General features: G+C 42.6%; 1 protein-coding gene across 5 annotated transcripts in view; it reads right to left on the bottom strand.

The window, feature by feature from the left end:
- The window catches only part of CYRIB (CYFIP related Rac1 interactor B), a 102176-nt gene that overhangs the window by 69868 nt on the left and 18437 nt on the right, over positions 1-13871 (bottom strand). The window contains exon 1 of one of the 5 annotated variants that reach the window (XM_030011693.2): positions 10903-11137. The exons of 1 other annotated variant lie outside the window; for it this stretch is intronic. The gene's annotated coding sequence lies outside the window, so the exon portion shown is untranslated. Of the gene's footprint in view, positions 1-10026; positions 10084-10902; positions 11138-13871 lie in introns of those variants that run through there. 3 more of the 5 variants (XM_030011688.2, XM_030011694.2, XM_030011690.2) reach the window with 3 other exon arrangements.

Here is a 13871-nt window from a genome sequence, read left to right as displayed (position 1 = left end):
TGACAGTAGTAAGGAAGAGATGATGTTACACACAATAACTGGCTGATAAGAGGAAAAACACTTTTATGCGGTGCCCTCCTTCAGTGAAGGGCAGCAGATGAAGTGTAGAAATCCATACTCTGGGACCTCCTAAGGCAAGGGGAAAAAAGAATACCTTAACTAAACCAGCTTTAAATCAAACAAAAAACTACACAAGAGCATAAGTACTTTAAAGAATTAGGGTATTTATAAAACACTAAGATGACTATTCAGACACATCTAACAAGGCTTTCACTCACTGTCTTCAATTTTTTTTTTCTTTTTCTGAACTTCCAAAGATGAGTTGTAACACTAGCTCAAATTAAGACTGAACACTGTCCTTGAAAAGATACACTTAAGTACCAACATAAAATAGCTTTTCTTATGATTAAGTTGTTAAGAAACATCTTGAACTGTTAAATCAAATCTGTGCTCGTTTACAACGCATGATAAAAATTAAACACCCGATCCTTTTGCCAAGAACAGCATTTTACCAGGACTAAAGTAAATACGTTTAGTTGTTTTTTTCTAACACTCTGATTCAGAACCAGGAAATAGACCAATTCTAGGCACAACAATTGTGCTTTTCATTTTAAGGAAAGCATTTGGCTTTCAATTTTTTTTTTAACATCCAATACTAAGACCAAAGACAACATGTTTTCTGAGGAAGTTAAAGCTATATAATTGTGGAAGCTAAACACAAGTTACTTGAAGTTAGTAAGTGATTTTTAGTTCTTTTTCTGAAGCTATTGCATATACATCAGTAACACAAAATTAAGAAGCACTGAATCATTCTGGCAGTGCTGTAAAGCCAACACATTGCGAAAACTGAACTATATTGTACTCTGTGTTTTTTATTACCTGACAACAGTTAGCAGCACATTGTGTGCCCTGATGAGTGAGTATGTGCATTCTTGTCCCCTGGCAGAGAGGATTTGTCCTCAACAGATGGAACAAGAGCATAAGCAAAGCCTACATCACTGGTATACCAAAACAGAGTCTTGAAAGTCATGTATTTTGACCAGCAATTAAAATACCAGTTTCCTAAAAATACATGTGGGTTCTACATCAGCTCAAATTTGCTTGGGACAAACTGCCCTACTTGAGTACTGTATTGAGATATAATATAGCTAACTACACTGAACAGTGTGTGGACACATGTGCAAGTATGTGAGTGCACATGTGTTAATATAGATATATACACACAGGCATATAAAAATCTATACACACAGAGATTAACTATAAGATACTAATTATATCAACTTATTGCATTCCCATCCTCTGGAGACAGATGGTTGTTGGTTTGTTGTTTTTTTGTTTTCTTTTTTTTTTCCTTTTTAAACAAAGTTTTATCATGACTGTACTTCCTTTTCTTTTTTAGTGCTGCTACTCCCAGCTCTCTACTGACTCACCCACATGTAGCTGTGCTTCAGCATGTTGCACTTCATGTTCTTTTATAAAGTGTCACTACAATTCTTAGTTGAACTGAAGATACTTAAATTGCATAAATCCACCCACAGAGGTAAAGGTGGGCAGAGCTGACAGATCACATAACTAAACACACAAAAAGCCTGCATAAAGCCAGAAAACAGCACCTGAGGCTCTCATTGTTTAAAAGCTTTGTTTGGGTGTCCTTTTCCACATGAAAGTACCTCAAGTTTGAACACTAATGTTTGTCACATACCCAATATCACATCAGAAGCCAGCTGTGCTTCTAAGAAACCCAGAGTACAGATCGACTTTTCAGATCAAAAGCAATCCTGTGGCCATTCCCCTCCCTAACAGGGTAGAAAAATCTCTACCTTAAGACCTGAAAAGAGATTTGCTACCAATGAATACAAAGCTTTCAAAAGAAAGCAAGTTTCCACTAAATTTAATCTACAGCAGAAGTATTTCTAGTCCTGCTAGCTGCAAAGCTGATCAGCCAAATATTAACTGAACATAAGCCAACACAGTAGGCCTGGCAAGAAAAGTCAAAAAACCACAGCTCCATCAGCAGAGGCTGCTGTTCTTTTCTTTACCCAGGAGTAAACACTTTTTTTTCTTTTTTTAAATACTAGACAGTTTCCTAACCAGCATAAGCTTCATTCATAGTATTTCTCTTAAAAAAGAAGCTCCCAAGAAAAACTTTAAGTGATAAGCAAAGGCTTTTTACCCTTCCTTCTAATGACAGAAGAAACAGCAGCTTTGTACTTCTTACATTGGGTGACATGGTTTCTCTTCTAAAGAGAAACTTGAGAAGCCACAAGACTCTACAAAACAGAAACAGCTTATGGTTCCTCCTTCCAGTGGCTAGAGCAGGACAGAACTATCTTTCAAACTAAATGTCTAAGCAAAGCATTGTAGACAATTGAGAGAGTCCCAACTGAAAAATAAAAATCAGCTCGTACCGCCTTCCTTCACCATAAAGGAGAGAAAGGAATTCATTGTCCACAATTCTGTTAATAAAGCTGCACCACCACTTTGACTTTTCCATAACATTTAAACACTAAAAATAGGTCTTTTTACCACACACGGCAGTTTGGCCCTTTAAGTTTGGCCCTAAAGCTGTATGAATGCAGTACAGCTAAGGAATGCATCAATCTGCATCAATACCAAAAGTTTGTGGGAGTTACTAATACCAGAGTATGAGTTCTTGAGAGTCACACAATACCAGAATTAATCCTTCCTCATTTCTCTGAACAAGCAACATATTTACACAAGAAGAAACAATAAGAAATAACTTTGCCTTTTTGATGAAATGAAATGGCCATGTTCTGCTGCTGTGATAAACAGAATGACCTCGAGCGCTGCCACGTTCTCTTAATTCAGTTATGGTAGCTACATGTCTAAACAGACTATAAACCAACACAAGAAACAACTGTGAAGTTAGAATATAGTATTAAAATGGAATCATAGCAAGGGAAAAGCAGTGAGTTCAATGGGGATGTGGCTGCAATATGTAAACTAGTCTAAAAAGACTCAGGTTCTAGTCATTTCTAACCATGCAAAACTAGCTGAACTTCTCTTCATCGTGCTTTTGCTCCTCATGTGTAAAATAGGAAGTAAACCGCTTCCTCATCTCACTAGACCATTCTGATAATAAATAACTGTACAGAAAGCAGTACCAGACTATCCAAGAGGAAATTAATTGCATCTCTGAAGCAATCTAGCAAGAGCATAGTACGGTATTAAGCAAAGGCGACAAACTATTGAGCACTTGTTCACTAAACTAGCACCAGCCACTTCATCGTGGGGATAAAACAAGCGTCCTAATGGAAGAAACAGCATACATTACGTATTCAAGACTGCCTTCTTTCTGCTGTTACTTTACTTTTGAGCACTGCTTCACAGCATAACAGAAAAGACCAAGTATAAACTCTTAACAAGGGGATAAGCCTGCACAATTCATCCTCATAGCTGCATGGCACATCGCCAGAATCAAAACCATTTCCTCACAACACCAATTTCTACCACTTAGAGATACATATTAAGATAAAGTGGTGAAAACATGATGGCTACTAATGGCAATGGACAAAACTTAGTATGTTTTATTTCACTGTAGTCCCTTCCTTATAGTTTTTCTGACTCCATTTTTACCATCCCGAGTTCCTTGTCCAACACATCCATCTGCCTTCTTCACAAAGTCCCAGCTTCTAACTCTTACGTCTCCTGTCCAGCCTTCTCCCCATCAGCTCTCTTTTCTGTATTTTCTTTGTCCAGCAAGTCCCCATTTCCCTTGATGTCCCCAAGATGCTTGGTGAGAAGCAGTATCATTTCCACACACTCCCTCAGTACCTGACTGACACTCTCTACACAGCCAACAAGCTTTCAACCCAACCTCTCCACTAGTTTTTGAACAACTTGTCCCCAACTCAGTCCCAGATTCTAATTAATATTCTTCCCTGCTTTCAGCTTGAAGTAAGCTGCTCCTCCTAGTTAATTGCCATCGCTCCTCACCTCAGCTGTCCTCTCCATCCAAACCCATTTCTTCTCCCATGCTGCCTGGCTGGATAGATGTTTATTAGAGCATGAGTTTTCACAGGACTGTAACGGGGTCAAACTCAGGCCCATTCTGGACTAGGGACAGGGAGAGAAGCAAAGCAAGAGGTATAAGCCCTGTAAAAACACTCTGCTGTAAAGCTGAGACACACTAGAGCTATTTGAGGAGCTGTCAAAAAATTTTAAGACTACAGTTACAACATCTGTTCCCAAGCCTCACTTTTGGCAGCTACTGAAGTAGTTTGACTGAAATTCCTTTGAAAACCTGACACAATATTAACATCAATATTATATAACATCATTTGCTCAAAGTATTAGGTCTTAATCAATAGTCTCCTACACTGCCATTTACTAGACTTTACTGCCAGCCCCACCTACATAAGTTCCCTACCGGGACATGATTCTACCCTGTGTTTATTAAGGTGGCATAGTTATAGAAAAATGGGTCGTTTCTCCATAAGAAGTCTGAACGTTGCTAAAACCAGAAACATCAGAAAATGTAAGAAAACACCTTGAGTTTTGTTAGGCTAGTTGAAAGCTCTTGTAAGATCATCCTCCGAACTTCAAGCTAGGAGGTATCAACTCAGTCATGTTATTCTGTTACTACTGCTAGGAAGAATTAATTCAGCTCTGAACTCTGAGATGCAAAGGTAAGAACAGTTAAAGCATTTGAAGTACTATTTTAATGTTCAGGAGAATATTACTTTAGCCAGTTGCACATGGGAACAAGCAGCAAGTAATCTTTAACAAGAATTACCCAGAACAGAAAATTTCAAAACTATCATTACAATTCAATTGCCTGTTCAGCTGACAAATTCACATCTCCCCACATAAGACTTCTACACACAAGCAGGAAATCTAAACTCTAAATCAATTAACTACTATCCATAAGCAATCCTTACATAACGTTCTGCCTTGTCTGTATGATCTTCATTTATATAAAAGGTCAGCAATTTTATCTTTGAGATGAAGCCTCATGAAGTGTAGTGGTTACATATTTCACTTCCACATTAAGAAGGAAGTTTCAAATAACTGTATGTCTCAGCACATAAAAGGTACAAATATAACAAAAAGAAATTAATTGGCTTTTCATGCCCAGAATGCGCTTTGCCTGAGAAGTTTCACTTTCAGGGACACTAAACAGGAAGGTTTTGGTTTTAAAAAAATAAGAGTTATGAACGTATTTCTTATTAATTCTTACAGTTTTTTCCCCAGACTAGCAGTGCCAGAATTCAGAAAATTACTTTTTTTTTTTTTTCAGTAGAAAGGTCAAACTGACTTGTACATCAGAAGCCGAAAAAAACACATTTCTTGTCCAACACAAAATGGCAAGAATTCCCTCTCCCTGTGAGGATGTTACCCCTCAAAACTGCTGTAATAAAAAGGTGAACCAACCATCATCCAGTGCCACACCTGACTGGAATAATACACAATTAGACACAACTTTTGAAGTTATACAACTGCTAGAGCCACTAGTCACAAAAACAGGGCTTTCCAGTCAGCTAATTTACAACTAGGGTAGGAACTCATCTATTACCTTGTATAGTACACCAGAAAGTTACTCATGCTAACACTCCATTTAATTTAATCATCTAGTACTGAAGGAGAACCAGAATTGCTTCATGGCTGAATTTAAGAGTCTTTTGAACTACGCCAGTTAAACAGAATTCACTCACAGAGCAGCCTGCTGCTACCGGGGAACGGTTAAGCCCCACAGTCTGAAGTAAAAAGTGCTTTTAAAAATGTATCTAGGACAGTGTTCCGCTGCACTTTCTTACATATAAAGTGATTACCGATAGAAAACTTTTTTTTTTTGCCTGGTGGTTACCAATTCAGGTAAAGCATTTGCTGATGGGAATCAGCCTTCCAGACAAACGTATTAACTGCCTACAGGATCAAGCTTTAGGTTTTGGTGTGGGTGGCAGACAGAAGCCCTGTTTTGCAAGGCATGCTATTTTTGTAGCTACAGCCACACCAAATTGAATGCACTCAATCTCACAAGCTAAGCTGTCCCAGACCCAATTACACTATTTGCACAGAGACCACCTGGGAATCCCAAGTGCTGCAGATACAAGCTGTAGATACAATCAGCCAAACACTTAGTAAACAAGACCACAAACCATAGAGCATTTCCACTGAACAGGAGTAAAAGAATAAAAATAAATCCTCCCATACAAGCATTATTAGAGGAAACAAGTTTTATACACTTTAAGATTAAGTACAATCTCTTTGTTTCAGAGATAGTTAGCCTCCAATTTTTCCTGCAGTCCCACAATGATTTCATGTAGTAGAAAAAAAAATTGCTGGGTTTGGTCAGTCATACATCATTCCCCAAATACAATACTAGAACTTTAGGTTAGTGCAAATAAGGCAAACAACAATCTTTCCCGATACACACAAATTAGCCAATACTTGTCTAGGTACTAGAAACGTAAAAATTCTTTTTCTAGGTGCTGAAAAAGTAGTGTTAAAGAACACTCAAAATGTCTGGTACCAAAAGTCCTTTTAGAAATCAATTTCATGGCCAGTATTAACATTTCCAGAGTTAACCAGAAATAAATTACTAAACATTTCACCAAGACCACCTGATTCAGTAGCAACAATAAATTAAGACAGTAGCATACCAGATGACAAAGGTTGTAACAACAGATGTGAGTTCATAAGCCACATACACACACATTGAGCAGCAGGGCACTGTCAGCCTTTACCTCACATCTATGACCTTGAAATTCAACGTATCATGAGTGAAGGCAAAAGAATGCACCATTTTACTTCCACCTTTCAATATGCTTTGTAACTAGTCTCACTATGTCCACACTGAAGGTATTCTCTGTGCATCAGGCTTTCACGTGACAGAGAAGACAAAATGTTATTTCTAAAAAGGAGAATGCAATTAAAACCACAAGAGGTGGGGAACACAGGAGAAAGTCCTGTTAACTAAAAATACTTTCAGCTTTACCTAGTCAATTCTAAAACTGCTCATTGTTGTTGGTTTCTGTTAAGCTCTGCTGTTTATATAATTAAAATACACGTATCTCCAGCAACCACTGGAATTGCAAATGTAAAACAGCGCCTATATAAGAGAGCCTTTTACTCTCAGCAAATTTTAGACAGTTTGAAACACTCTGCCAGCTGCAACAGCCAACTTGTGACACTCGAGAGAACATTGCTGAATCACAGAAGGGGGGAAACTGAGGTGAATTTGTAAGAGATCCTGAAATTAAAGGCAATCAAATAAGCACCTGTCTTCATATACATGAAGACAAAAGCAAACTTCTCCACGTCAGGTAGTTAGAGGAGTTAAATTTTCCGCAATCACAAGGAAGAAATTACTAATACTCTTGAGTAAAGTTTGTATGTCCATAGATTAAAGGAAGACTTACGAGGTATGCAAGAGGACCATCCATTTATTTAAAAGTGCTCTTGATACATGTGAGTGAATGGGAGTAGGAAAGATATCAAAAGGTGCATACAACTGGCCACCATTCACAGCTGGAAAATTATTTGAAATAAACTTTACCCTGCCTAACTGATGCATGTATTTCAGGTGCCACAGCTAGTAAGCACTGCCAATAGTTGGTTCAGGTTCCCCAGCACTGAACTCTTTCCAATTCAAGCACAGCTTCCTTCATATCCACAGTCCCCCTGCTCACATCACCTCTGAGGCCATGTTGATAGACTTGGAGGGATTCAGTTGGACCAAATGACTACCAGGATGACTCTCTGCATCCTGGTACTAAGCACAGGAGCGTGGCACTGACATTCAAACCTTGTGTGGATTCAGCACATAGATTCACTTGGGCTGCATACCTTGCCTGTAGCACATTTGCTTGACAGCTGATAGTCCATGAGATGCAATTTGACAACACTCAAAATATTTCAGCTTTGAAGATGTAATGTCAAACATTTTTACAATGAAAAAGTCTCATAAAATTGATTTATAATCTACTTCAGGGTAGTTAACATTACCTTAACAGACAGGAGTCATTCTTCTCAACTTAAGCCCATCTACATCAATGACTAAAACTCTCAGTGTAATTATAAGAGAGCAAGCTTTTAGGAAGGACAGGCAAAGATGATAACCTTGATTTACACTAACACCATTATTTCTTAAAAAAAAAAAAAAGCAAAACCAACACACACACACACACACACACACACAAAAACAATCCCAACTGCTTAAAAAAACAAATCTGACTTCTTGCACATAAGCTTTAATTTTGCCTGTCTCTGCTACAGGGCATGCATTAGTTCCATCTATGCCCCCAGCTGGCAGGCAATAACAAAAAGGGTACTGCAGGCTGTTTGTGTATCTGTATTCTCCTAGACACACAGCGAGGGGAAAAAAACCCTGCATTTACATTTACCATGCCTAAGCAGCTACAGAAGTCCAAAGTGGCACCTACATATGCTTTTCCAAATGACAGAGCCAATTTCTGTTACTGTATTACTCAATAATTCACTAGTTAGCAATACAAATATTCCCCACCCTTCTGTCTCTTTACAGTATTAATTCCAAGTGTCTAGTGAGAACTGTTAGAAGTCTGGTGACAGACACCTTGAATTAAGTTCCCCACATAACTGTCCCTGAACTATTTTAGCTATTGCGTTCAAATAATTTCAAAATTAATTATTCTGCTAAGATATATAACTACTGAAAGACACAATAAAAAATTGTTTCCTTTTTCTTTTTATCCAGACATTAAGACTCTGGCAAAACTCAGATAAGGGGACAGGACAGTTATGTATGCAAGAACAGAACTGGCTAGCATCACGCTTCTACAGTCAGCAAGGCTTCCACAGGAAAGGTTTCACATGAAGAGGCAGAGAATTTCAGAAGACAATCTTTTCAATAATCCGTCACGTCAGGTGGTCCCAGCTAAACTGCAAATAATGAAGAAAATCTAGAGCACCTGACAACAAATGGAAGTTGTATAACAGACAGGATCAAATTCATTCCTTACTTCCATATAACCACGGTACTTCTTGACAGGGATACTTTAAAACAGATTCTGGGATTGCTTCTTTCTACAGCCCCTACTCTCTGACAGCTAATGCATGCAATAAGAAATCTGACAGTTTGACTTGGATAAAAAGCTATCTACTCTTCTGCTGAAAGCTTCTGTTTCAACAATGGCATACTCGCTGTATGCCAGACAAAAAAAACATTTCTACTTCATGGAAGAGCAGCACCTTATTCATGTGGTTTAGGATTTTGCTGTTAAACTTGCCACATGGAACTGAAGATATGTTTTGCAAAACAACGCGCCTTGCTAAACAAAGATATTTGTCAGGTAGAACCTTGTAAGTTTGGATTCACATTCCAACCTTGACAATAGTAACCTCAGGCTAATTACTAAACGTCTCCTGTCCAATACCCCTATCTGCCACAGCCTACTACAGAAAACGCTCATTAACTTAAAGGTATATTTAAAGTCCAAGCAATCAGAACACAAAGAAAGACTGTTTGTGCCGGGGGGGTGAGAAAAACAGACTTTGTAGTTTTTAACAACAAAAACAGTAATAAGGAAGAACACGGATTATTAGATCAATCTAGAAAACGTTTTACTGGTTTGAAGATTAACATACATGCTAATCAACACTTGTATTTCCATATTACGTTATCAGAAATTCAGCATGACAGATTTTAAATGTTAGTAAGACTCCGCTATCAAAGCAGAAAGACAGCTGTCATACTGTCACTGACATTTGGATCCAGGATGCTGATGCTATGGAACAGAAAAAGAAAAAAGAAAAGCACTTCAAAAACCTTCGCAAAACACAGTCTCTTGATTTCTTCGGTATCTGAAATGTTTCTGTGAAGAAACTTCTTCTATTTTATTACCACGCAAGATGAAACACCAGACTAAAAACTAACAAAATAGAATGGAGTTGCACGTGTCCTTATTCCTGAATAGTGCAGGAGAGAACTAAAATCCAATTAAAATTTGCTTTTATCAGCTACTTAATGAATAGGTTAGAAACAGCAGCCTCCTGTTACAGCTTCTGAATTCACCTTAACCCTACCTGGCATTACAGTCCCAGCATCACAGCTACCGCACGCAGAACTGCAGGATACACCCCAACTATGACAAATGCGCGACGACTTCTGTATTCTGCTTAACTCGCTGCACGTTTTAGCTACAGTTCGGAAGACTGCAGACGTCCCTTCAGGAGGTTTCCTCCTCCTCCCGGTTAACCATTGACACTGTCACTCCGTCTCTCCACCTCCCCACGCACCACCTGCACCCCGCAGGGCTGCACCAGAGGAGGCAGGCTGAAGGCCGGCGGGGAGGACGCGCTCCTCCGACCACCACCACCCCCACCAGCAGCTACTGCCACAAGCCGGTCGCGCCGCCGTCGCCAGGGCAGCTGCCTGCACTTGCACCAGGGAGCACACCGGCTCCTCTGCCTCCGACCCGCCGCCGGGCGGGGAAGGAGCCCCGCCGGAGAAGCAGGGGAAACCCAGCGCGGGGTTATTCAGCACAGGGCAGGTCCCTGGCAGTCAGCGCCGTTTCCCCAGGCGAGGGAGGCAGCGGCCGCCGCTTCTCCAACCAACCCGCCCCCCCCCGGCCCTGAGGCGGGAGGCCCCGGCGGCGGGCGGGCAGCCCCCTCCTCGCCCCGGCGGGGAGAGCGGGGCCGAAGCGGCGGCGGGACGGGAAGGGCAGAAACGCGGGAAGTTGCGGAGGGCTGAGGGGAAGCGGGTCTGGCCCGGGGACGGGGGGTGGGGGGGGGAAGAGCAACAGATGGGAGCCGGGGCGGCGGGCCGGGGGCAGCCCCCGTCCCCTCAGGGGCAGGCCGGGCCCCGGCGGGAAGGGGCTGAGGGGAACGCGGGGGATGCAGCGAGGCGCCCCGCCCCGGCCCCCCGCCCTCTCTCCCTCCCTCCACGCCGCTGACACTCACCGAACCGCCCGGCGGACGGCGATGCGGACGGGAGCCGGAGCGGGAGCCGGAGCCGCCGCCTCCCCCCGCTCGGCCGGAGGCAGCGACAGCAGCGGCGTGGCCGGAGCCCCGCGCAGGGGAGGGCGCGGATGGCGACAGCGCCGGAGCCGCCCGCGCTGGGGGGGAGGGGGGAGGAGGGGGAGGGGGAGCGAGCCGCGCAGCGCCGCGGGGGACCGGCCGTGCGGGCGGGCGTGCGGTGACCCGGATGTACCGGCGGCGGGGGGGGGGGAGGGTGGGGGGAGCGGCCAGCAGGTGACTGCGCAAGCGCGCCAGGCTGCCAGCGCACTGCGCATGCACCTGCTTCGATTCCCAGTGTCTCGGGCAGGGGCGGGGGAACGAAACAGAGGCGGGCGGGCAGGCGAGGCGGCGAGTGGGTCAAGCGCCTTAAAGGCGCCGCCGCGGCGGCCCGGGGAGGGGGCAGCCATCTTCCCGCAGCCCCCGGCGTGCGGGGCTGAGACCTCCCCCCCCCCCGCCGCCTCCCCAGCCTCCACTAACAACTCCTCAAAGCCACTAACTTAACCTCACGGATGGCCGCTTAAGCCTGTTGTGTGACTTCGGGTTTTTTTTTTTTTTTAAAAAGGCCTGACTCAGGGTTTTTAAACGTTTGCAGTTGGCAAAGCCGGGATGGGAAAGAAAATCAGGTTCCTTATGCGTGAAAAGCAGGGTTGCTGACTGAAATTTCTTCCCAGGTGGATCATGTTGTAAGATCTAAGGTAAAAAAAAAAAAAAATAAAAAGCGGAAAGTTGGATCCCTCAGTGAGCTCTGCGCTGCCAGAGCCCCGCGCAGCACGAACGTCCCGCTGCTGTCGTGGCCCGTGCCGTACTGCTCTCCATCTCCCCTGAAATGTAAAAGACAGGCAAAATGTGTTAAGAAACGCAAAAATACATTTTAAGGGCACTTCATGGACTTAATTATGTATTTTCCTCTCCCGTGTACACATCCTGTTGATGAAGGTTTCACCTTTTCCTTGCCTGTATCACAACTGGGATTTTGGCGTCGTTACCCTGGGACATCGCACACCCTGAACTACTTCTGCTTCTGGATAAATTTGCCAAAGCAGAGGGATAGCACAAATGCCTTGTTTTGGGCTTGCTTCTTCAGTAAAATTGCACGTACGCACACAGAGTAAGAAAAAATAGAAGTTCTGCTTCTTTTTTTCATAAAGTAACCTGGAATCTAGACAATGATTTTCAAAATTTTGCCATGAAGTCTCATCTGGCCTTCACGCTGAATGGTTCCTCTGAAGCCGAGGGACAGCTCACGGTGCGTTCGGTGAGGCTGCGCTAGGAGCGGTTCAGAGACCGAGCGGGACAGCCCGGCAGTAGCGTACGGATACAGCCAAGACAAAACTCCTTGCAGCCTCAACCAGTAGAGCATTGTCATTGGCAATGGTGCTTATTCAATCTGAAAGAACCAAACAAACCACCTGAAAGTCTAACCACTTCTGCTACTTTCTCTTCAGAAGCCGAACACCAATTTGATAACTGCCAAATATTAGGGAATACCAAGTTCCCCCAAATGCACATTGAGAAAGAACGAAAATGGAAAGGACCTCAGAGATTTATTTATATGTCGACATATTTCTCTTCTTTTTATTTTCATACCTATATATATGTTGACTTAAACTGGTAAACTTAGTTTCTCTTGTAACTTGGTAGGATTCAAGATACATAGATTCACTACACTAATAACTTTAAAGTATTCTACATAAAAGAGTATCCTGGGATATAAAGGAAGCCATTTGTGAGTGTACTTCAGCTGCAAAACCTGCTCGGTGAACTGAGAGGAAATCACTGCACTTTAGTTGTGGTCCTTGGGTAACATTCCGGCAAGACCAGGGCTGGTACACCACGTACCTGTCTGCTGCCTTCACCTAAGTAGGGAAAGGGGAGTGCTCAGGCAAGCCCTGGAGGCTCCTAGAAGTTTGTGTAGATTGCAGCAAATAGAGGAGATGTCCAAGAAGATAGGAAAGAAGATTTTCACAGGAGCAGTTTGGGCAGAATGACAGGAGAAGTCCCAGTTCTGCTTGTGCTTGATTTGTGTAAGTGGGTAGGCTAAACTAAGTGCTTGACGTGACTTTTCACTTCTGCTGTGGAAAGGATTTTTTGCAACTAGCGGATACAAATTTTGAGGTGTGGATCGATGCACCCTCCTTGCTCAGATGATGGCAGGCCACTATCACATCTCCTTCTTCTCTGAAGTCCGCAGACCTCTGCGAGTCTGTGTGCCAGGCAGGAAGCGACCCAGGTCCCACTGAACTGAATTCAAGGGAAGCAGAATCGTGCTCTGAGTTTACGTTGGACTCGTTAACGTGTGGGCTTAATACAAAGCTGGGGGCTCTCACCTCTCCTACTACAGAACTTTGTGCTGTTACACAGAGCTAAGGAAACCATACAACCAGCCTCAGGGATGAATGATTATTGATGCTCGTAACACTATGAGCTGCTGGGGACTTGGCAGGGTGGGGTGAGACAAGGAAAATTTCCTACTGAAACCGTAAGCAGGTTTATAATAATATTTACCCTTTAGAGCTGTCCAAAATTGTAAGGTACCCTTGATTTGGATCTCTGATCTTTCAGAAGTACAAGTAAGAATGCCCAGACGCTGAGCATCAGCGATGCTTTCAACAGCAGCTGCATACTAAGACATCCACATCCCACGTAATAATTGAAGCATAAAAAATTACTGAACACTCTGGAAAATGTTGCGTGACTAAAAAACCCACCAATTTTCTATTAGTTCTGCCTTCACTTTTAATTTCTTAATTGCTTCTTCTGAATAGAAAATTATTTTACCAGGTTATTACTGCAATAAATATAAAACCCAAAACTATAGATTGTATTTGCCAACTAGTATCATAAAATAAAGGAGTGGTAACAGAACATAACTGCTCTTATGCTGCTAAATGCCTGTGGATTGTTTTGTTAGT

This window comes from Aquila chrysaetos, chromosome 4, assembly GCF_900496995.4.
Source record: "Aquila chrysaetos chrysaetos chromosome 4, bAquChr1.4, whole genome shotgun sequence".
Classification (NCBI taxonomy): domain Eukaryota; kingdom Metazoa; phylum Chordata; class Aves; order Accipitriformes; family Accipitridae; genus Aquila; species Aquila chrysaetos.
Note: the sequence above shows the minus strand (reverse complement) of the source record. Positions and strands in the feature narration are given on the sequence as shown.